General features: G+C 36.4%; 1 long non-coding RNA gene across 1 annotated transcript; it reads left to right on the top strand.

Annotated features, from left to right (window-relative positions):
• The first annotated feature begins 13369 nt into the window (after window positions 1-13369).
• Window positions 13370-15738, top strand: LOC139729299 (uncharacterized). Its single transcript, XR_011710861.1, has 3 exons — window positions 13370-13459; window positions 13995-14183; window positions 15669-15738. It is a non-coding gene; the product is annotated as an uncharacterized lncRNA (long non-coding RNA).
• The last annotated feature ends 9973 nt before the right edge of the window (window positions 15739-25711 follow it).

The following is a 25711-nucleotide window of genomic DNA, read 5'->3' as shown; positions in this document are numbered from 1 at the left end:
CTCGGGGACGAACGGGATTGGTTGGACCTTCACCAGTCTCGAGTACTGTCCGAATTTCGGCTCGGAGAAAGGTATTATCTATTTTTGGTGTAGCAATGTCATTTTTTCCCCATTTTTTTTTTTTTTTTGGGTAATCTTAGAGGAAACATTAAAAAAATATAAAGAGATATGCCAAAACGCATGGATCGTTTTATGCTACTTGGTGTAACGTATAATTATCACAATCGTCCCCTCTTTCCATGTGTTGTCATTATGTTAGTTCTCTGTTCCTAAAAATTTCAAATTTGAACTGCCTACTAATCTTGGCGTACGCCTTTCTTCGCTGTACTCACATCGAATGCATAATATCAAATTCTACTTACCGCAGTGATGGATGATATTAAAAAAGCAAAATTTAATGTTATGACGTATGTGGCATCGTGGTCCGGGCCTTTCTTGTCTAACCTTCGAAAAACTTTTTTCCCTGCGTATTCTGTCTTTTAAATGATGCCGTCTTTTTTCTTTTATGTTTGGATCTGGCCGAGTACATGTCCAATTGTGTGATACATTACATTAAAAGAGCAACCGGCCTTGGTTGTTTAACCTTCCACAAACTTTTTCCCTGTGTATTCTGTATTAATGATGCCGTCTTCTTCTCTTTTTTTATTTTGGGGTTTGGTCTTACAGGTCCAATTGCTGGTCCTCGTCGAGGAGTTCTTCAGCAGCCGTCGACTACGTACGCCCTACTCGTCGTCGTGTTACTCATATCGATGATGACCTGTGCGACTGTGGTGATGAATAAGAGAAAAATTACCATCTTCTGAAGGGGTATAGTCTTTTCGATCTTCTTTTTCTACTTCTGTATTTTAGTTTCTTCTAATTCAACTTTTTCTTTTTATTCTTTTTTTTTCATCCTGTCAGTTACTTCCCTCTCAATTGCTACATTTTTTTTTTACTCACTTGTCTTCATACTCTTCTCCTCCTTCCCTTATTCTCCTTCTTCTATCTATCCTTATTCGTTGTTGGGATCCTCGTCTCTTTCTGCCCCTTCGGTTCTTTGCCAGTTATCCTTGTTCAGATGTCCTTTAATGCTGATTAGTAGTTGCATTGAAATAATTGCAAAGCAGGGCTAAAGAAGGACAGGTTTCTGGTTTAAAAGCTTTATTTGATACTACCTAGACAATGCTGGAGGAGTGTAATTGAAATACTGTAGATGAGTCTTTATGTGAACGATTTGTACTATGGAAACAACAATACCAAGTGGCCCCGTGAGTGTTGAATAACGATTCTCTCATAGAACTAACTTTGAAGAAATGGTCACACATAATGAATAGGAATGAAAGTTTCATTTCGATTTTTTTTTACAGTTATAGTTTGAATTGTTTGTTGATAAAGTTATCAATGCAAGCTTTAACTTCATAAAGATATTAAAGTACCTGTATGTCTATACATGGAAATCTTTATATCTTGAATGATTGTGTTTATCTATTATACTAATATCGAAATATTTTATCTTCTGTCTTTTTGTATACTTCCTATTAGATGGAGCAAAAATTGAAATCATCGCTTAATATTTAGAGATGTGTCATTTCGGCCAACAAAGACAACCATCCAACTGACTGATGTGACAGTACATTATTGGAGCATAATTATAGGTCATACACTTATGTAGATGCCTATTTAATTCACCGAGAACCACATATATTTGAACATTAGAAGCATGGGAAATGTAGCCATGATGTATAGGCCATAGAGCTTAAACTCGCCCATCGACTAATATTGACCGTGCATATATATGAGTTAAAATTGTGTGTCTAGCAATCATGTACAACCCTCTATTTCTTTCATATCAAAGTGATCTGTTATTCACTATAGATATACCCATTTTGTTTTGTTTTTATTAGTCGTGAAGCTTGGTAAATCGCATGAACAGGAATGTGCGACTAACTTATCAAAGTATGCACATTAAAGGCAAATAAAGTTGTCAAGATGGCGAAAATGAAACCCAAATATGATTTTTACCAGTCATTAAGACTTTGTACATGTAAAAATGATGATGAATGCATATGGACTGATATGGGTGATAACCACTGGCGTAGCCAGGGGGGGGGGGGGGGGGGGCGATGGGGGCGGTCGCCCCCCCCCCCCCCCCCCCCCTAAGATTTGGACCGGGGATTTGGGAGGCGGAAAAAAAAATGCGTGTATACTGTATGCATGCACATGAAGCGGGTCTCCTTTGCAACCTTTCATCAAATAAGATTTTTTTTTTTGAATATTTCACTCAAAGTGTGCACCAGATCGTTGAATTTCAATTCAAAATATGCAAAATCTCTCGTGCTTGGGAGGGGGTATCCCCCTCCCAAACCCTCCCCCTCTGTGCCTCTTTCCCTAGCTAAGTACACTTTTTAGATTTACAAAAAATTCTGAATAATTCTGGGTGCAGAAGACTTATATTCCGAAAACTGAAGGTTCCCTCATGTATAAGGGGAATTTCCCCTTTTAATCGACCCTTTCCTCCCTCAGCCCACCCCCCATCAGTTTTGTGTGTGTGTGTGTGTGTGTGTGTGTGTGTGTGTGTGTGTGTGTGTGTGATTTCCCAAATATTGCTTCCATCAAATATGCGTTTGCGAGATATCTCAATTTCAACCTTAAAAAGATAAAAGCTCCATCGGAAGGGAAGGGTGGAGATAATACTCGCCCATGGCTTCTCCCTGCTCGCCCCCCCCCCCCCCCCCCCCCACCCCCGCCATGCAAAGAAGTAGACTGTGGCTATACCCAGATCGCTTTATTTCAATTCTAAAAACGCAAAAGCTCCGCGAGCGGGAGGGGGAATCCCCCTTCCCCTAAGCTCTACCTCACTAGACTTTATACATACGCACAGATGGTGCACATTCGGAATAAGAGCTAAATTCCGTGATTTTAACACTTCGATGAAAAAGTATTGCATCAAAAATTTGCACCAGATCGCTGAATTTCAGGTCTGAAAACGCAAAATCACCTTCGTGTGGGAGGGGATATGCCCCTATCTACACCCTCGTGTGCATGCTTTTTCTGTTTGATTGCTGAACAGACAGCATTCATGATATTCAGTGTAAGAATTAATACAAGAAGACTAGCGTATTTAAATTATACCATTTTATAGACAAATTGTTCAATAATAATCTACACTAAAATATACTGCAACCTTAAACAAGTGGGACTGTTTCAACTCGTTAAAACACGCAAAAACATGCATCAAATTGCACCATTCGCAACATCAAAATGCAAAAAGTTCTCACCGTGGGAGGGGGGACACCCCCCTCCCACATCCTCCCCTACCCCCTCGCTCGCTCCGCTCGCTCGGGTTCAGTCGCGTTCATGATATTCAGTGAAAAGAATTAATACAAGAAGTATATCTCAATCATTATACCATTTTTTAGGCAAATTGTTCAATAATAATATATACTAAAATATACTGCTACCTTAAACAAGTGGGACTGTTTCACGTCGATAAAACGCGCAAAAACATGCATCAAATTGCACCATTTACAACATCAAAATGCAAAAAGTTCTTACTGTGGGAGGGGGGACACCCCCCTCCCACACCATCCTCCCACACCCTCCCCTACCCCCTCGCTCGCTCCGCTCGCTCGCGTTCAGTCGCGTTCATGATATTCAGTGAAAAGAATTAATACAAGAAATGTATCTAAATTATACCATTTTATAGGCAAATTGTTCAATAATAATCTACATCAAAATAAACTGCTACCATAAACAAGTGGGACTGTTTCACGTCGATAAAACGCGCAAAAACATGCATCAAATTGCACCATTTACAACATCCAAATGCAAAAAGTTCTTACCGTGGGAGGGGGTCATGCTATTACAGCATTGCATGAAATCATACCCCGTTTAGGCGCGAGTGGTTTTTGTTTTATTAAAATTGAGTGTAATTGAAATTGAAATAAAATGAGTGATTATGATTTTAGTCTCGCTGCTGTAGGATTATTGCATTGTCATGGTAAAAAGAAATCATGCAGTAAAAACTTCTTTTGAAGGTAGACAATCACGTATAACACTTTTCTAGTGTCTTATTTGAATGATAGTATATTTGATTTGCGTCCCTTTCTTCTATTTTCGTGAACCGTTAAATGTGTACATTGTATGTCAGCATGTGCGAACGGATGTACGTATGACTGTATGTATGTAAGTTATAAGTGTAGGCCTACTGTATGTACGATGTAAGACTATTCGTGTATGTAAAGACTTCTTGTAGAGATTGACAATCACGTACATCAACACTTTTCTGATTTCTTATCTGAATGACTTATACTATAGTAGTAATGTTTGATTTGAGTCCTCTTTTTTTTTCTTTTTTTCGTGAACCGTTAAATGTGTACATTGTATGTCAGGATGTGCGAGAGGGTGTACGTGTGATTGTATGTATGTAAGTTATGGGTGTACTGTATGCACGATGTAAGAATATTCGTGTATGTGCATGTGTCATGATTCAATTGTGCGTACATTCATTAATATGAGTGTGGAAGTTGAATAGATAGAATACACACATTCACTCACGTACCTAGGTACAAGACGTATGCACAAACGCATCGGGAAATTCATATACACATGATTTTAAAATCCATTCGTAGGTAAATACAGGTAGATCTTGACCAACTTTTCTCCCACTGAGTTGTGTAGTGTTTACAAATAACAAAGTGACTTGACTTGACCAATCCAGTTTCAGTTTTATTTCATTTCCAAACAATAGACTGGATACACGTGCTAACGAAGAGGATTCAGATTTCTCTGCCACGTATACTGACGCTTATACGTTTTTTTTTAAAGTTCCTTTCATTTCAAAATGAAAAACCTCTCACATTCTATAAAGGTATCAATTTCTTGTTTCTATGTCTTCATGTATATGTGCGTAAATTCTTATTCTACATCCCTGTAAAATTGAATCTATCAAAAAATAGTTGTCATATTATATCACACACACACACACAAAGAAATTCCTACCCTTTTTTTTTCAAATTTTGATCAAATTGTCACTGCCGCGCTTAAAAAATATTTGGTCCTAATTTTCTGAGCGAAGTTTGAGCAGAAAGACCCGCCTTTCAAGTAAGACCGACATAATAATTATACATCATCAGTATCATCGTAAAAAAACAAAAAACAAAAACCAAAAAAACGAAAAAATGTTCTTTGTTCTTTCTCTCTGACCATGCTGACATTACAAATGTGTACAATGTAAAATGCATGTTAAATCAGTTGTCTTCAACGAACACCCACCTAAATTTAACGGGAAGAAATTCACCTTGTTTTCTTGAGAATCTGATGCAATATAACATATTCCATTTCTTTGGGGGCATTTCATTAAGTATTTTGTCCGACAAAGTTGTCAGACAAATTTGCTCTCAGCCACTCAGCCATAGCCACTCAGCCATGCTCTCAGCCACTCAGCCACTCAGCCATAGCGTCTTGAAGTTGACTTTCCGTATGTGACTCCTGTTCATACGTCCCTCTATTTTCTATTTTCTTGTCTTATTTCAGGCGTCAAAATATTACTTTTCCCCTACAACTATCCTCTTATTCTCTTGGCATGCTTCTGCCGAAGATCGCTGTTTCTGTTGTTCTGTTTCTGTTTCTGTTGTGCATTTTTGTCTGCTATTTTGTCTTCAGTTTGTCAGTCTTGTCTATTCCGTTTGTCTTGTACAACCTTTTTTTTTTCAGTAGTTGTCTCGTTGTCTAGTCCTGTTTCATGTTTGTTCGCGTCTATGAAAGTGTATATATGGTAATCTAATTTTTAGTGGGCTTCCAGACTTCTTCCACTTTATTATCTTTTGTATCCAGACTTCTTCCACTTTGTTATCTTTTGTATCTACGATGATTCGATTCCATCAATGTTCTTCTCCAGAGGGGCCCACACACTACAAGCTCTGTCTTTTTAGTGGGTCCCTCCATTTTTCGCACGGTATACATGTACTTCATTTCGATCACTTCTGTGTCTTTTTTACTATACAATGTATGATTACTAAAGGTCCTCAATTATTGTACAGTCTTTTCATTTCACTATGTTCTATTTACCTTGTTCTCTGTTATCAAAAGAAGTGAAACATATGTTATGTCGGAAAATGAAATAAACTTTGAATTGAATTGAATTGAAAAATGCAAGGATTTCCGTAGCTTGTAACAGTTTGTCAGAAAACATATCGGACCAAAACTCTTCATGAAATGCCCCCAGGTGTCAAAAGGAGTTTGACATATCTCCAACTCCAGCATTAATATCACACAACTGTTAGAAAACAATGACGAACGATGCTTAAGATTTTAACTTATAGTCTCATTGACAGCATTTCCCATATTTCACGACAACAACACAATACAATTCGAAACATAGAAATCAATAACGAAATTAGATGACATGACGTATACCAAACTAAATTAAACTAATTTTTATATTTGTATTATAATATTATATATATATATATGTATATATATATATATATATATATATATATATATATGTAAAGACATACGTAGGGATGCGTGAGATGATATTGTATCTGACAGTAAAGTTTAAAACGTACAATTAGTGTATGTACACATTCACCGTGTGTACCGCTATGTATCATGAATTGTCAATAGAGGAAGTACAGCGAGAATGTTTTGGCTACGGACTTGTAGGACGGCATACGTCAACAGAAACCGGTAATTTGCCAGGCAGTGAAAACAAGAACAGACTTTGCATCGATAGAGTTGATGGTGAACATCTAATATCAAGTGTAGCTTTACGCTGATGCTACACAAACCAATAATGGCTGGCACTGCCTTCTTCCCCACTTTTAATTATAATTCGTCTATTCTCACAAGTAAGACATTTCAACACCATTTTTTTTTTTGGTTAAATTCTTGTGAAATGACTCCCTGAACTCTTGCAGTTATCACTTTAGCACTCTTCTCAATCTATTTTCTTTGCCATACTATTTTGCTGAATCAAAATGTTCATTTTAATTGAAAGATTATTGTATGTCCTTGCGAAATACGCATAGGCCTATCAACATGCAAATAGCTTTGTACCTTATGCCTTGTATCAAACGCATAAGTATCAATTACTATCTCTTTAAGTAGTATTTATATATATATTTTTTTCCTTCGTTAGATATGATGTCGAATTCATTTCATACTTAATAACTTATATGCTGGATAGGATTAATAGAGCCATGCAATCTAAAATGTGAAACTCCATTAAAAGTTCAGTTATTAAGAGTATGATAGTTTTCTTACTAAACACAATGCTAAAAACTAATTGAACTTTCCTATTTCAAAGCTCTAATTTTCATTTTTGCTTTTAATTTTGATTCTATTCATTTCATTTTAAATCTCTAAATATCAGCACTGAACACCTTCAAGTGACTTTGATGAGAACTGTTTTGTCGATCAATGGCAGAATGCAAATTAGATCTTACTGTAAGTAGGCTTTATCAGTAAGGAGTAATGTGATGAAAGGGTTGCAAAGAAGTATATAATACATAACATGTATATATAAGTACATATATATATATATATATATATATATATATATATATGTATATATATATTTGTCGAAATATTTTTTTCCTGCAAGTTAGATTGTTTATACTAAATATTAATAATTATGATCGAACACAGATGTGAAATCCAAATTTAAAAGCTTCAGTATAAATGTAAGATGGTAGTTCAAATGAGTTAGTTTGAACTGAAGTAAAACAAAGGAATAAAGTGCGGGGAGGAAACCATGTGAGATTAAAAAGCAATAGACCAAATATATGACTTATCACATTACGCGGATGAATCTTGGTTATGTCATCATGTGAATTGTCCCTCTTCAATGCATCTACCTATCAGTGACTCAATGAAAACAAGGAAGTTTGGTTGCCCGCTGATGGCGAACTAGCATTAAAACCAGCTTCGACTAGTATAGACGAGTATCTCTGTAAAGCTTTAACACATTTTTTACTTCTTGTCTTCACACAGTGATACTTGTGAGCAGAAGCATAATTATACCGAAGACCGTGAATACTGATATTTTCTTATAAACAGTAATGTTTTCTAATTCTAGATACCAATTCTTCTTTACCAAGACATGAAAGCAGAAATCAATAATTGTTTTCTTCGCTGTACATTTTGTTGCTTTGCTTATGATATGTCATGGTTGTTTGTCTTTTTAATACGTTGTATCATTGCATTATTTGCTCTCTGGTCTATCAAATTCTTTTCATCTTCTTTCAGCAGGATTCTCAAGGAATCTCATCAAAATGATGGACTGTCAGGCGTTGGTTTCCGTTGGGATTCTTCTCATAAATATTCATCATGGTGGTAAGGAGCACGACCGTTTTAGTCTGGCTATTATATTGCAGTATTACATGATAGATTGAAATGAATCTTTATTGACAAATTACAACATGAGAAGCAGCAATGAAATGGCTGGGAAATTATTAGACAAAGTGAAAATCATACAGCACTATGAGACTGGGAGTGAATATGATTTATTGAATACAGCGTCCTTGTCTTTGTTAGTTGTATATTTTTTTAATGAATCGACAGGATACGCAGATAACTGTCCCTTGCATAATACGAAATAATTAGTCAATTCTATTCATTTCCTTCCTCCTATATTTTGGTTAATATTCATATTTCGGAAAGGAAATAAGACTCACTCTATCATGTCTATTATTCGTATTTCATCATCAATCATTTTCTGATATTGTTCTTTCAGCTGCCATGACGATGAACCTCGAAGTTCCCTCTCCTCTCCGGGCTGGCCGTGAAGACACGGCAGTGTGCTCCGGATATGACATCCACGGGTCGGCTGTTCTAACATGGTATTTGAATGGCGTCCAAATCACAGACGGCTTTATCACCACCAGCGAAGCCAGCCGAACTATAGACATTTATGACTTTAGCAAAACATATACATAGAAAGGACGAGAACTTAAGAATTGATTAAATTTCAATATATCATCATCGGGATTTGAAGCACTCACATGAAATAACCTAATCAGTTAATTTACTGCATGACAAATGTCGAAACAGAGTGAAAACAATGACTTTCATGCTTCAATTTTGCTGTCATTTTCTGCCTTTCCGCTCGGCGCGAGCAAGCTTTGGCCCAATGCCAAACTGAATTCATTCCACTTTTGCAGCAAACTTATTTGACTTGCAGTAGAATGATCATTCTACTATTTTAAAAGAAATACATATTTATCATGACGAACATATAACTTTTGTAATCATTCTTATTAAAGTATCAAGAAAATCAATTTATATTGTTCTTTAAGACATGTCAGTGAATTCAGACGTTATCTCAAGGGACAATGTCTATAATTATTATGCAAAGCCTGCCAATATAACTATATTATTCATCACCTACAATAAGCATTATAAAGGGAGAAAGAGAATATACATTTAATGCTGTTGTACATTACAAGTGATTTATACGTATGGCTCGGTTTTGTTTGATGTTCATGTTCCTGCGTGTGTGTTTCTTTGTGTGTGCTCTTGTTTGTATGTGTTCGCTCATCACCAGAGTAATTTCTTGACGTGGCACTTGCTAAATGTAACACTGAAAATGACATTAGAATTATTTTTCTTTTCTCGCATTGTGTTACTACTCTCATATAAAGTGAATCTATATAGTAAAAGACAAATTTGTAAATGTTGCTGTCAGTCAACATAACGATATCTGTGACAGAAATAGAGGGCGCTTCAAAATCTGGTCCTAGAAACCTCAGACGGAAGTCACCTTTCACACAGTGCTACACCGAGACTGAAATTTCATCATCTGTGGAATACATGCTCCTTTTATTAAGCATGATATGACCCAGAAAGGAAAGATAAATAGATCGTTTACACATGGAGATATTTTTGACAACATAAGTGTGCCGGATTTCCGAGATAATGAGTGCAAGATTTGTCATGCAAGCATCAGGTCGACTAGAGTAAAACGGCAGAAAATCTCGAGCTTTCAACGGGCATCTTAACTGTGTGCCTAGAAAGGACACAGAAATTTGAAATACCTTCAGTCATTTATCTTTTCTGTAATGAAATGCCTTAGAATAATTCATTAAAATGTATAATGCCAAAATAATAATGGTAGATATCGCGGATGGGAGAAACAGCTCTAAAACTATACTGAAATGAGCAGACACTTTCGTCTTCTTTGAGAAACAGATATCAATAGAGATCTTGTCATGCCAAAAACCAGGCAATAAATTACCGATGGCAATGTCACAATGGACGTGGCTTGGCAAGTTGGAAAGTTTCGTATGTCACAGATTTGATAAATTAAACAACTTTGAAAGTCGTTGAAGTGTTTCTTGATACTTACAATTGTCTTAATGGGAATTATCCATTCTTTTTACAAACTTTGTATGGTAGATTTGACGTACTGTTCACGCCCACTCGGCATCGCTCTCTCCACACAGAGTGTACGCAACCCAATGAGCATCTCGATCGGATATGACCTTTCACCGACAATCAAGTCAGCAAACCAAAACCAACAGATTTTAAGACGCTAAGAACACTGTTATCGTTGGATTAACTCGGCAACCTTTCCACAAGAATCCCTGAGCAGACCAGCACACCATTTGTCACCTATTTCAAGTTGGTAAGCATGATAAATGTGCTTATTTGAAGGCATGGTGGTACATACTTCCAACAGAGTCATTAGACAGACTTGGAGGCTTTCATATCGGACCATCTAAGTACTGTGAGTAGGCTGACCGCAACAAATAGTAACATGAAATTGGAATACAAAATAGCCAATTAATAGTATGCCGTGAAGGTATATGACTATATAAAAACCATAAAGTACCTTAAAGACAGGCCGAATGGTGCACAAAATAGAAATCACTTGAGTAGAAAGGCAGAATCTTTCTGCCCTCATGGCTGTAAGGGTTATATGGGGAATCTTGTACATGGTGCAAACCTGTAGTTTCGAAGTCCAAAAAGATCTCTGCACAGGCAAAAATAAGTATGTAGGCAAGAAATAACGTGATGTACTTATCGAACAGCATATATTTGTATGTGCGATCTCCTAAGAAGACAACAGAGTTTTGATTGGTTGAAATGTGTTTGGTGACAAAGATATTTACCACATGGAAGACGCAGAGGTAAAAGCAAAGAACTTTGGAAACGGATGTGAACTTTTGCCGACTGTGATGTAAATCACGAAGAGTAGGCTTTTAACACCAGTTAAGGTAAACATTTTCCAAAGCTACAGAGAAGGCACCGTATTTGATCTTTTATCAATCTTACCTTGGCTGAAATAACTTCGAAAGGTGTGTAGTTTTGTGTTAATGACTCACTTTTTATACCCAGGGACAGAAAGTGCTGTAAGACGAATGCACTGCATGACATAACGTCTACTCTACGTGTGTAGGTAGAAGGCCCGCATTAGAATTACTTCTAATCAATCAGAAAGTGCGCAGTATGTACATGTTGAGAAATGATTCTGAATTTGTGAATTACATACAACATTTGGCTGAATAAAAAATAGTATTCAAATGATCTCCATATCAAAGTCGTCTGTGTAGGTGTATTTTCTTCCCCTTTCAACCAACAGGGTATATATTTAATTTAATCGAATTTATCATGTTAATCTCGTAAGTTTTGCTAAAGGGGTAGAAGAATGCTAAAAATGGTGATCACTGGTTTGAACAAAAGTATCAAGAAAGGATTTATTACCAATGACTGATTTTGCCAGGAGGTGTTAAATCATAGTCAGACGGAAGTGATAAAGAGGGTTTTTTACTACTCTTGTACTGTTAATGCGTTATGTCATTTCCCACATTCCTGTTATTGCAGTCGAGTATTGAGGGAGATTTCATCCTAATTTTTCCATTCATGCACTAATGAGTGATATCGTTAATGTAACTGATGAAATATAATGCATAAGGGATAGGGGGTAAAGCAACTCTGCCTGACAGAGGCAGACCAAGTCAAGGAGTACAATGGACACACTAATAATTATTACTGCGACAGCGGTACTTGCGGCGAAAATGCATGTCCCGGATATGCGGGTGAGTACATGCAGCTTGATAAGTTGAAAATGTTCCAAAATACACACACACACACACACAAGAGCGCACATACACACACAATGAATGCAAGTACAATCTATGTGCTAGAGTTAAAGGAGACACCAATGTTTGTGCGTTGACACACCTAGTTACATTCATCTGACAGTGTCTGAATTTCAATTCTCAAAAACAATATATTGATCGTTCGTATCTACATGTAATAAGTTTTTTTTTTCTCCTTGGAAAACCACGTTACTAGATTGAAACGAAGGTAAATAGAGTACAACGTGGAAAGCACAAAAAAAAAAATGAAGAAAGGCTACTATAAATTGGCATGTTGGTTTTAGTACTCACTCATTGGGTCAGTAGTGACATTTACTCCTCCGATAACGAGTCACATGAACACGAGTATGGAAATGAGAAGTTTAGTTTTTTTTTCTTCGTTTTTGTGTGTGTTTTTGAATGTGTGTGTGTGTGTTTTTGAATGTGTGTGTGTGTGTTTTTTTTTTTGTTTTTTTTTTTGACGTACTCCCTTACCGCCGTTCAGGGAAATGCCTTTCCAGGCTATTAAACAAAGGACCAAGATCCTCTGTTTTCATCAATGGTGAAGTCCTCGCCGTTATCCTTACAAGGCCAGTAGGCCCACCGACAATATGCTAGTAATAAGCAAGGATTGATAAGGTGAAGAAATAGGAAGCTTTGATATATAATTTTGAAAATTGCTTTTTCATTATCACTTCGGACAATGCTTTCGAAAATAACACAGAAAACAATATTTGTGCTGAATACTTAGACTTAATACACGAATGCAAAATTTATTATGTGTTGATCGTTACGTATAACATAAAGGCCTATCAATGTGACTTTAGTCGTACACAATTCATGATAAATCTGATAATTAGTTTGCATAATGTGTGTATAGTACACAGATATTCATAGAAGCATGAAAATGATTACCGAATTTTTATACATTACCAGCGCTAAATACTGGGTTAAAATAATGAACATTAGTGCATCTTTTAAGGAGATTTGTGTGGTTTCGAGTGTTGAGTGCATTACCAATTTCATAGTTAGTCTATGATTATACACAACTATGTTAATCAAACCATTCGTCATGTATATTACAGTGAGGCTGGTTGGTGGATCAGAGGAAAGGGAGGGGCGAGTTGAGATATCATGTAACGGGCAGTGGGGCACGGTGTGTGACGATAACTGGGATATCAACGACGCGCACGTCGTTTGCAGAGAGCTTGGCTACTCATCCGCCTCATCTGGTTTTGCTAGCGCCCACTTTGGGCAGGGATCTGGACCTATCTGGCTTGACGACGTTGCCTGTGCTGGAAGGGAAAACTCTCTGACTGATTGCCCTCGTCCGCCATGGGGATGTAATAACTGTGATCATGGTGAAGACGCAGGAGTGAGGTGTGAGGGAGACCGTAAGTTTGCTCCATCAATTTACGTGTTTATTTTCAACTGCATGCATAGCGAAGTGGAATGGCCGATATTATTGAAAAAACTAGATAAGTTACAAAGAAAACCATTATTTTGGAAATTGCCAGAGCGTTAAATCTATGGCAATCGACTAAGGAGGAGGGGGATAGATCTTATAGTATCGCATAAAGAATAGTGATTATGTTGTTTTCTTATAGCCAAAGTCAGATAAGACTTCCGAATTCAACACGAGGAGCTTAATTACGGTATCATACAAGAGCATTTAATTAGTAGCTTTTTGAAAACTACTCATGATTGCAAATATAAACTATGAAATACACCGAGCAGGATGCGAGATTCAATGACAAATGCTGTTTCGAATTAGTTTTACGACTCACTCAAGATTTTACTTAGTCCGTATGCCTTCGTTTATATTAATTATATAGATACAATCGTCAATCTTTTGATGTTATCTCCAATGTTACTCAAACTCCATTCTCTTTGTTGATGTCTTTTTTTTTCTCTGTTTCTCATCCAAAGGAAGAGATAATGCTGTAGCTACATATGCAAACGAGTCCATTAACTCGGGTCTCGGCTACGGTTTCAATTATTTCACATATTACAACGTTCGAAGCAACCTGACGTTAACTCCAACTGCAGCTGACAATGGGGGCGTCCTTCAGTGTCATCTCATTGGCAGCGAAAGGTCCCGAAACTTGCAAGTGCAGCGTAAGTACACTTTTGTTGAGTATCTAACTCCATAGGGGCAATTCCGCGGTTAGTAACGTTACATTTAAAGAAATTTAGATATTTATTTTTACTACTAAATCACCATTTATTCATTTCAAGTCAAAATCATTTTAAAACATGTTCATCCTTCCTAGGTCTATGATATAGAAAAGAATGAGTACAATCCAATAAATATTAGAATTGCTATCGCAACTAAAAGGGCTGGTTAGTAACGTTACGAAAAAAGGACATGACAAAAAAATCAATGTCTTGAAACAAAAAGTGTGCAAAATTTCAAGTTACTTAAAACGAAGTGTTGCATTAATTTCAATTATTGCATCATGACAAATGTTCACACAAATATTTTTAGCAGTTCGACCGATGATTTATTAGCTAGACCCCCAAATGCATGGTTAGTAACGTTACGGTTAGTAACGTTACATTTGTCCAGAGTAATTCCGCAGGTCATTTCACCCTTTTGTAATCAACAAAATGTCACATGACTTCTGGAGTATTTAAATGTATTCATCCTTTACCTTTTAGCAAAAATTTGAGGAAAAAATTTCAAAGCAACCCACTGTAATTTGCATTTAAGTGAATTTCAGCATCCCCAGTCCCACATGTACATTTTAAATGATGGTTTTAGATCTTGCAAAATCAATGAATATGAAAAATAAAATCTACTGAATTTGAAAGACCTTAGTGATTGGTGAACATCCATGGCATTAGTTGATACCTAAATTAAAGAGTAAGATAAAGAGGCACATTTCTTTTATCCATGTCATGTCCACCTAACTGCGGAATTGCCCATAGGCATTGGAACATGCGGCAAGTCACAATGACGCTATGTCTAAACGTTCACCATCCTCTCCACTTGGTGACTTATCTGTGAGCATGTGCTGAGGAAAGCTGCGATATTTTGCAGGCATACGATGACGTCATACTCACATAAAATTCCTGAGATTAGTTGCAGCTATTGTTCCGAGATATCTACGATAGCAAAGCATAAACAATTGTTAATTCTCATGTAGGTGGAGAGAGAACACCTGTGTATCAAAAAAGACCTTACTGCCATTGTAGTAGACCTAGCAAGACACAAATTTGGAAATCTCACCTGTATGTCAATTGGGTGATTTAAGATGAACTTTGAAACCCTACAATGAAATTATTTACCCACCTTACAATCTTCTTTGTAGATGCTTTCCCGGGTATATTGGTTGACGCTCAACACTACATTCACAGTTTGCTTATTTTTGAAGCAATTCAAGTACAAAACAGTATAATTATGCTTTACCACACTAATAACACCGAATCCTTGTTTTTTAATCATTGTCGTGTATTATGTAGATTTTTATTTTGATAAAGGTATGTTTATGATGCATGTATGAGTATTTTTATCATGTGCGTGTGTGTTTGTGTGAAGATAGTATATCTCAATAAGAAGGATTTATATCATTCAATCGTCTGCCTTTCACAACGTGACAGACGCTCCAGCAGACGATATCATCTGGATCAAGATCGCTGACAACGAGGACGGACAAGGAGCCAATGGCCTGAGGATCACGTGTCACGTCAACCCACGTGACCAGCCATTTCCACCAATGGGAACATACGAGATTGCAATTGATGACGTCATTCAGGCATCTTCAAGCTCCCCGTCCGTGACCCTTGAGTCCAATCCAAGTAAATGCGTTGAAATCTCCTGCACCGGTATCAACAACATCGGTAGGACAACCACTACAGAGAACTACTGTCCAAGAAGCGATGGTAAGACGATAATCTTTGATAGCTAACCAGTTTTGTGTCATTAGGCGTTTTCACATCAGCCCGATGTTTCGAAATAGCGCGCTATTTTGCTGACTATTTTCTGCGAAAAATATCTCGAGCTTGGATTTTTATCGGGCTGATGTGAAAACGCCTATTGAAATTAGACAGCTTATGAATCAATGTGGTGTCTTCTTTTTTGGCATCTTATTTTATTGATACACAAAGCACAGAAAAGGTTAAAGCTTCCCAATCCCCCTTTGATCATTACAAGAAAAAAAATCCATTTCACTTCGAATACACTTTATTGTTTCACCAAATTAAAAAAAAAACCGCTTTCATTTGAAATACACAAATTCATTTGAATCTAGATCCATCTTAACCGTCTACCAAATTACTTTAATTCCTGCTCTGATATGATAGTAGTATTTTTGTTGACAATTATTCCTTATTGGTGAATGATACATGAACGTTAGTGGCGACACGTCTTGGCAGTGTTAAAATAAAGAAAATGCTAACAGTGTTTCGTTGGTATTAATATGATCATGTGTTATAAATATAATATCAATACTTCTATAACATGGAGAAGAGTGATTGTGCGTGAAATATTATGAGTGTCTCTGATACATTGTATTACATGCATGACTGCTTTTTAAGTGTTCAACGTATTGCTACTACAACAAGTGCAATTGCTGTAAGGACTATCATTGACAATACATTTATTACTCCTTTAACGAGGATAACATTCATGACGAGTCTCACTTATGATTTTATGGTAATAATAGAATTGATTTTCACCTTCCAGCGTTTTTTGTTTTTTTTTTAAGTTTGTTTGTTTGTTGTTGTTGTTGTTGTTTTGTTTTGTTTTTTGCATACCGCTGGAAGAAAATGCAATCTTTCTGGATGTTAAAGACACAACTGACGAGGGGAAAAAGTCAAAAGGACTGATTTTATGGTTGCTTTCTCAGGTCAAGCGCCCCCAGCGAGTAACATTCTCTCCATCAAGATCCAAGAGATCATTGGAGAAGGAGGTCAGGTCATTCTCGTCATCTCGTGTCACGTTAGTCTTAATGACCAGCCGTTCCCACACCTTCACACATACGCCATCGAAGTCGACAACGCCACGCTCTCCACGTCCAGCTACGCCTCAGCTGTCTTCAGACCACGCCCACACAACAGGTGCATCAATGTCACGTGCTCGGGGATGAACGGGATTGGTTGGACCTCCACCAGTCACGAGTACTGTCCGACTTTCGACTCAGAGAAAGGTATTATCTATTTTATTTACTTTTTTTGCATAAAGCTGCCATTTTGTTTCCTGCAACTTAGAGAGAAAGCGTAAAAAATATGTAACGAAATATGCCAGACAGCATGGATGCATAACTGCCGACTTGACGCACGCCTTTCTTCTCTCTACTCACATTGAATGCATAATATGAAATTCTAAATATCACCAAGGTGATACATGACATCAAAAAGGCAAATGTTATGGCGTATGTGTGGCATCATGGTCTGGGCTTTGGTTGTTTAATCTTCGACAAGGGATTTCTTTTCCTGTGCATTCTGTCTTTAAAGATGCCGTCTTTTTTCTTTTATGTTTGGACCTGATTGCTTTACAGGTCAAATATGTGCGACACATGACATTAAAAAAAAAAAGCAATGGGCTTTGGTTGTTTAACCTTTGACAAACTTTTTTTCCCTGTGTGTTATGTCTTAATGATGCCGTCTTCTTTTTTTCCATTTTGGGTCTGGCTTACAGGTCCGATTGCTGGTCCTCGTCGTGGAGTTCTTCAGCAGCCGTCGACCACGTACGCCCTGCTCGTCGTCGTGTTGCTCATATCGATGATGACCTGTGCGACTGTGGTGATGAATAAGAGAAAAATTACCATCTTCTGAAGTTGTAGAGTCTTTTCGATCTTTTATTTTCTACTTCCTGTATTGTTTTGTTTTGTGATTTTTATTTTTTTTATTTTTATTTATTTTTTTTTGTTGGGGAGGGGGGCTTTACCTGCTTGTTCATTTTTCTTTTTTTTCTGAGAAGAGGGCTGGACAGGATAAATTTAGCTGCACTATAGCTGGTCTACCGTGGGGGTCCAGTTTGATATGAGGCGGACCACTTCACCGGGTTTATTATGGACCCTGCTTTTTGCAATGAATGAATATGGCATGTTTTTGTTTTGTTTTGTTTTTTTCACGTGCACGAGTTGTGACTCTCTCACACACGGGAGCTCCATAGGGACAGAGTGTTTTTGTCTATGATTACACACAACATTGGCTAGCTAGACTCTGGATTCGAACCCGTGTCATATGAATTGGAAGGCAGACGCTCTTGTTATGTAGCGACTGCGCCAAATCACCGTCCGAACTTCTTATAATTCTTATTCAACTCTTTTTTCTCGTTTTTCTATCCTGTATGTTAAGCTCCTTTTTTTAAGTGCTATGAATTCATTTTAATCGCGTATACATTTTCGTCGTAATCTCTTCTTTCTTCCTCTTGTTCTTCTTCTGCTTCCTCTATTTATCTTTATTTGTCGTTCGAATCTTCGTCTCTTTCTTCCCCTTCGATTCCTTGCCAGTTAGCCTTGTTTAGATGCATGCCCTTATATGCCGATCAGTATCTGCATTGAAATACATGTAATTGCAAAGCTGCAGAGCTAAGGTGGAAGATTTCTGGACTAAAAGATTTATCTGATACTTGCTAGAGGGGCGGGAAAAAATATACCAAAGTGTTGCTATGTGAATAGTTTTTATCATGGACAGTGAAAAAAAAAATATTTTGAGAAAGTGTCCACGTGAGTGTTAAACAGTGATGTCCGAATAACAATAACTAAAGAAGAAATGGCAATTCAAGGTCACTGAGTGTTTTTTTTTACTGCACTTTGTGTTGTTTGCTAATGAAGTCCCAATAACAATTATTGAACAATCACTGTTGAACTTCAGAACGTATAACTTCCTAAAATTTTTACCTATATTATATCTGAACACTTGGAGGGGATTAGGCAAGGACACCATAAAGATATCTTCAAATATGTCTCTCGACTGTACTAACACACATTTTTTATCTTTTTAGATTCATTTACATGGAGCTAAAAGAATAAATCATGGTCTAATGTCTGAAAACAACCACCGCACTGACGGTTGTGACAGTACGGTAGTCAAGTACATAGGCTATATACTGGTATTTATTTCATTCATCCAAAACCAAACATATTTAAACATTAGAAAAGACGGAAATGTATATTATCTACAAATGTACAATGAGCTCGAACGCGCGCAGCAATCAGTGACAATGTCCCATGTACGTAAGTTAAACTTTGTGTCGTACAATCAAAATAATGTATTTCTTTTATACATCAAACTGACTTGTTATTCACATAAATATACCCACATTAAAAAGAAAAAAGATTTCATTTGTTTGCTTTTTTTTTCAAATTGTCTCGAACTCAAACTTGGCAAATACATGAAGAGGAATGTATATGACTACCACATCAAAGTGCGCACTTTAAATGCAAATTAAAAGTCGTCAAGATGGCGAAAATGAAAACCACTCTTGTAAATACGTAACGACATTGAACGCATGTGGATTGGTCATAACAACAGGTCCATCTACGAGGAAGGATTGTATACAATCTCGTTTACTTTTTGGGATCAGATAGTAATGCAGTTCTACCTAAGTCATTGCTGAAGGAAGAGACCTTTAGTCAGTGACACAAAAACAATTATTATGTGAAATTTACCGTGAGGGTCACAAATTTTGTGATTTACAAGTGTTAAAAGGGGATTGTTTGCTTCCATGTCTACTTAGTGTTGTAATGCAATGACAAAGTGTTTATGTTTTAGCCTTAATGCTGTAGGATATAGGATTGCCATGGTAAAAGGAAATGATGGAATAAAGACTTCTTTTGAAGATTGACAATCACGTATATCATCGCTACTCTGATTTTATGGTTAAATGCGTTTAAAGGGGATGGCTAGTAACTGATCAGTGGGAATCATGGGAATGCTGGGGGATGATTGTTCCAATCCTTGTGGAATTCATTTAAGAGTACATTATGTCTAGTGTTGTGTTAAATTATTTGCTTCAGAATGGTATCATATTTAGGTAATGTGCAGTTCAATGTTTCCAGGTTAGCATGCCTGTACAGTGACGGGGCATTAAACTGCATATAAGTTAAACTTTGTGTCTTACAATCAAAATGATGTATTTCTTTTATACATCAAACTGTCTTTTTATTCACATAAATATACCCACATTAAAAACAAAGATTTCATTTGTTTTTGTTTTTTTCAAATTGGTCTCGAACTCAAACTTGTGATGGCAAATACATGAAGAGGAATATATATGACTACCACATCAAAGTGCGCACTTTAAATGCAAATCAAAAGTCGTCAAGATAGCGAAAATGAAAACCACTCTTGTAAATACGTAACGACATTGAATGCATGTGGATTGGTCATAACAACAGGTACATCTACGAGGAAGGATTGTATACATCTTGTTTACTTTTTGGGATCAGATAGTAATGCAGTTCTACCTAATTCATTGCTGAAGGAAGAGACCTTTAGTCAGTGACACAAAAACAATTATTATGTGAAATTTACCGTGAGGGTCACAAATTTTGTGATTTACAAGTGTTAGAAGGGGATTGTTTGCTTCCATGTCTACTTAGTATTGTAATGCAATGACAAAGTGTTTATGTTTTAGCCTTAATGCGGTAGGATATAGGATTGCCATGGTAAAAGGAAATGATGGAATAAAGACTTCTTTTGAAGATTGACAATCACGTATATTATCGCTACTCTGATTTTGTGGTTAAATGCGTTTAAAGGGTATGGCTAGTAAATGATCAGTGGGAATCATGGGAATGCTGGGGGATGATTGTTCCAATCCTTGCGGGATTCATTTAAGAGTACATTATGTCTATTGTTGTGTGAAATTATTTGCTTCAGAATGGTATCATATTCAAGTAATGTGCAGTTTAATGGGGTCCTACTAATTGACGCAAACTAATGCAAACTAATGCAAACTCAATGTAAACTCAATGCGAACTACTAATTAATGCAAACTAACGCAAAATACTAATTAATGCACACTAATACAAACCGTTAGCGGTGAAAATTAGGGTGAATTACAGCACCTGGGGCCTGTTTCTCTTCCTGGGCCACTTAGTCGTCTCGAAACAGATATCGATCAAGTAAATCCATCCTATCGAAGAATGACTAACGTCACGTTTACTTGCTACTTCAAGCATCTCAAGTCAACAGTCAGCAAAAACTCGGAAAACCATTTTGTACAAATATCATCGAATTCATATTTTTCTGACCAAACAGATGTCGTTTACATTTTTTTTTTTGCTTTGAAAATTAATGATCGATCATTAAGGGCCGAAATACTACTGAGTAATCAATGCAAACTCAACTCAAACTCCAAGACACAACGCTATCCTATGTAAAAGCCACGTATATCGATTACAAATATTGGAAAATGACACCCCTAAATATTAGGTGTTACAAAAAACATTTCCCACTTTTGATCCTTAATAGTTCAAAAACTATACATCAGATAACGCTGACATTGATATGAGCAATAGCTGAATAGTTTACAATTTTGTTGGAGGCAATTTCAAAATGACAGCATAATTCAGTTTCATTAAATTAAACATTAATTTTTCAGCTAGGTTTCAGATTTTGCTCTATTTTCAACCCTCTGTACAAAACTTTAAATTTGCACAGAAGTCAATTGGTGTGTATGGAAGCAAGGAGGTTCTAGAGAATGGAGTCACAACCATCTTATTTCCTTTGCTAGATGTTCGAAGCCGCTGCTCAAAAATATTTGAAGCATGTGGCAAACTGGATCTGCCGCTCAGATAGGAAGACAATTGACTCGTGTCTCATTGCATAACCACCAGCCCCTTTCAAAGGAAGATATGTCTTTGTGATGTATTACTTTTCGCTGTCCCTTCTTATAAAAGGTAGGGGGAGCAGAGACACGAGGATGCGCGAATAGAAATTGAGCAAAAAATGCTGAAATAAAGATGAAAATTACTCGACTGGGCATACCCGGGCACTAATCTGATATATCTATCAATAAAGAATTATACTTGAAGATTATTCCATATTAGTTTCATTTGTGGAAATTAAGCGGAAAAGTGATAAAAGCAACTTTCCAGGATGGTACAGTTTTAAACATTTTCACATGATACAGCTCTGATTTACACTTTTGCGCAAATTTCTGGACGGAATTGACTTTTGTTTTACATGCTTTATCATTACGTAAAATTTCATTTCATTTATTAAATAAATAAGCAAAATATGGCCACCATGATAACGTTCAAAATGAATCTTCAGATTGCTCAGCAAGACTGTGGAATTCTTTTGTACATCAATAGAAATCTGACAACTGTTTGAATAATTGCAGCCAGTTGGAACTCCAATGTATTAAACCTCCTTGATGGAAGTGTGTAGTTGACACCCAGACAATCAATGGTCCTGGACAATGAGCAGGATTTGAATGCTACATTATTCATGAGAAATCCCACTATCACAGCTAGTCTTTATTCATTCTGAAATGTGGTGTATGCAAGCACATGGAAACATGTGCTTACTTTTTTCATGTGCATGCATTTCACCCTTTGCTAGGAATTTAAACTAGCAGTGCCCAGGTAATCCATCATGAATAATTAATAAAGCATTAATGTGCTTTGGAGCAGAGCTCTGAACAGGTGGTATCCAGGTCCATTGATCAGGGTCATTGCATGTACACACTCATATACACGTCATTAGTTCCTGTGTAAAGTTCAGGTTTTGTACAGAGGGTTAAAATTTGACCAAAATCTGGAACCTAACTTTGAAATTAATCATGGATTTCATGAAACTGATATAGGTTTTCATATTCAAATCACCTCCAACTAAAATGTACACTATTCAGTTATTACTCATATCAATGACAATTTTATCTGACATATAGTTTTCGAGCTATTAAGCATCAAGAGTGGGAAATGGTTTGTTTGTTTTTTGTAACACCTAGTACTAATTAATGCAAACCCGAAGATACTACGCTATCCTATGTGAAAATCACCTATATCGATTACAAATATCGGAAAATGACACCCGATGTACAAATGCAAACTCATAACGTTTTCCAATGTTGAAATAACCTAAATCGATTATAAGTATCGGGAAATGACACATCGAAACACTTGAGTAATGCAAATTCCAAAACAAAAAGTTTTTCTACCTAAAAACTACCTACATCAATTACAAATATCGGAAAATAACACCTCGATATTAAAAAACAAGCAAACACGATATTATATAATATAGGACATGTAAAACCATACTGCCAAAACACTATTATTTTCCTGTATCAAATTTTCACTCTTGCAGAAGCGTATATTTAATTAGTCCCAGACTGAATAACAGTTTCCAGCAAGAGTGGGGTAGTGATGTAGAGGAAATTTCAATTCCCGATGTTAGAACTCTCGAATTTTCAAGCGGGATCTTTATTTTAAGAAATACTTCCAACACTCCAATGATTCGCGGAGAAATTTTTAAGCAAATTCCGTCGGGCATATCCCAAATTGCCAACTATTTCTGGAAGATATAATCACATTCCTAGAAATTAAAGATTTTGTACCCATTGCAATAAGAATAAAATTGGTGATTAACTTTTCATTGCAGCCTATTAAATGAGCAGCGAAAGAAATACTTAATCAGATATCACAGGAAATACCCAAAATGAAGGTGGATCAATTATTCAATTGTGGAAAGATGGCAGTCCTTCCTAGTTAAACCAAGTTTTAAAGTTAATAAGGAAATATGTTTAGATGACTAATATGTTTTCGACCTTTTCTTAATTCCTACATAACCCTTTTTACAACCTGTGCCTTATCTGCAACATGTATCCCACTCTCCCCTCATTCTCTTCCTTTCTCTTCTAGCTCTTGTGTCCATATTTCGTGTAATTATTCGACCAAGTAAAGAATATAGGATACATATCATAAACATTTCAAACATGAAACAAAACCAGAATGAACATTACACAGGAATGCACTGTAGGCCTACTGTATATGTCACACAAAATAAAAATGAAATAAATGGAGCCAAAATGAGGGTCAGGGGACACAGAAGTTATTTACTATTGCCCGTAGACATGTGAACCCATACATGTTGCCCCTAAGAAACATTTAACATTCTTTATTCATCGTATGAATATATTTTTGTACGTTTTTACGTTTTTTTTAATTTTCTTTGTTGTTTTTTTAATTATTATGTTACTCATATTTCTTTCGTTAATTTGTCCAAGGAATTTGTCATCAGCTTTGTGTCCTTCTTACTGTTTCCTCTTACTCTTTGTTTATCCTCTCTCTCTCTCCCTCTCTCTCATCTGTCGTCATATTTTCCTTCCTTTTTTGTTCACTATATCGTTTATATAAAGCATGTGTTTCGTGGTGTTTCTGTACATTCTTCTTTGTTTCTTTTCATCAATCGTGTTTCACTCTTTATCATCTACTTTATCATAGTTGTTTGTATAAACTTAAAGTTACGTGCAACTCTGTATTATTTAAGTAATAACATGAAATATGATTTTAAATTGGACTCCGATAGCCAGAATATGGGTTGTTGAGTAAAATGAACTTTCAACTTTCGACTAGTCCCGCAAACACGTGATGAAAGGAAGGTGTCGATCGATTAACAGATCGTGCAACGCAAACTCCCGAGCGCATTAGATCGATTTTCTTTATAATACTGTATCTGATTCCTCCAAATTGCTGCCAATTACTGTGCCGAAACGATGGAATAATAGGTAATATCAATACTGATAATTGACTTATATTTTTATGTTAATACTTTCATGAATGCTTGTTCACAACAATAGGTAAAACAAAATGCACCGTCTAGGAGATTGCTTGATTGATTAATTGATTGATTGATTGATTGATTGATTGATTGATTGATTGATTGATTGTATGAATCTATTCGATTTGAAATTATTTCCACTTTGTGTTCGCTAGCACAAAAACAAACACAATTGACTTACAATGATTATACAATAGCATTTTTGTCCATTTTTTTTGACGTACAAAAAATGATAAAGCACATGAAACTTTTGCAACAGAAGAGCATTTATTTAGTCAAAGGAGCCTCTGCAGCTTGTATTACCTGCCCCCCCCCCCCCCAAAAAAAAAAAAAAAAAATCACATCGTTACTTTGATTGAATTGATCGGAATTCATTTCCACTTTGTGTTCACAAGAACAGGAAAAATGAGTTACAATGATTATGAAAAAAAAAGGAAAAATCTATCTTTTATGTAAAAAACATAATAATCTCAAAACATGTTCAAATTACATACACGCTTCCAACAAACCGTAGATAACTAGTTGAAGAACCTAAGTGGAGGAGTCTAAATCAAAAGCACAGCCAGTATATTAGATAGGCCCCCGAAATCACAGAACCGGCGTAATTTACACAAACAACAACAACAACAGCAAAGTATTCATACCTTTAGAAACAAGCCAACAACTATAAAAACTGAAACTAAAGCCCCACAATGATTACAGAAAATGAGATGGAAGGATACGAAACAGAAGGAATAGATGAGACAACTTAAGATTAGAAGGGAAAGAAGAGATGGAGAGGGGAGCTGATATCGAACAGAAGGATTTAACATTTGAGTATATGAATATAAGAACGACCCAAGTCCAATTTTTGGCCAAATTTAGTTTGACATGGGAAATTGTAGCTTATGCATGGACTCATCTTG

The sequence above is a fragment of the Diadema antillarum genome, unplaced genomic scaffold, assembly GCF_040938485.1.
Source record: "Diadema antillarum isolate AM-2024a unplaced genomic scaffold, OU_Dant_1.0 seq00000233_RagTag, whole genome shotgun sequence".
Classification (NCBI taxonomy): Eukaryota; Metazoa; Echinodermata; class Echinoidea; order Diadematoida; family Diadematidae; genus Diadema; species Diadema antillarum.
Note: the sequence above shows the minus strand (reverse complement) of the source record. Positions and strands in the feature narration are given on the sequence as shown.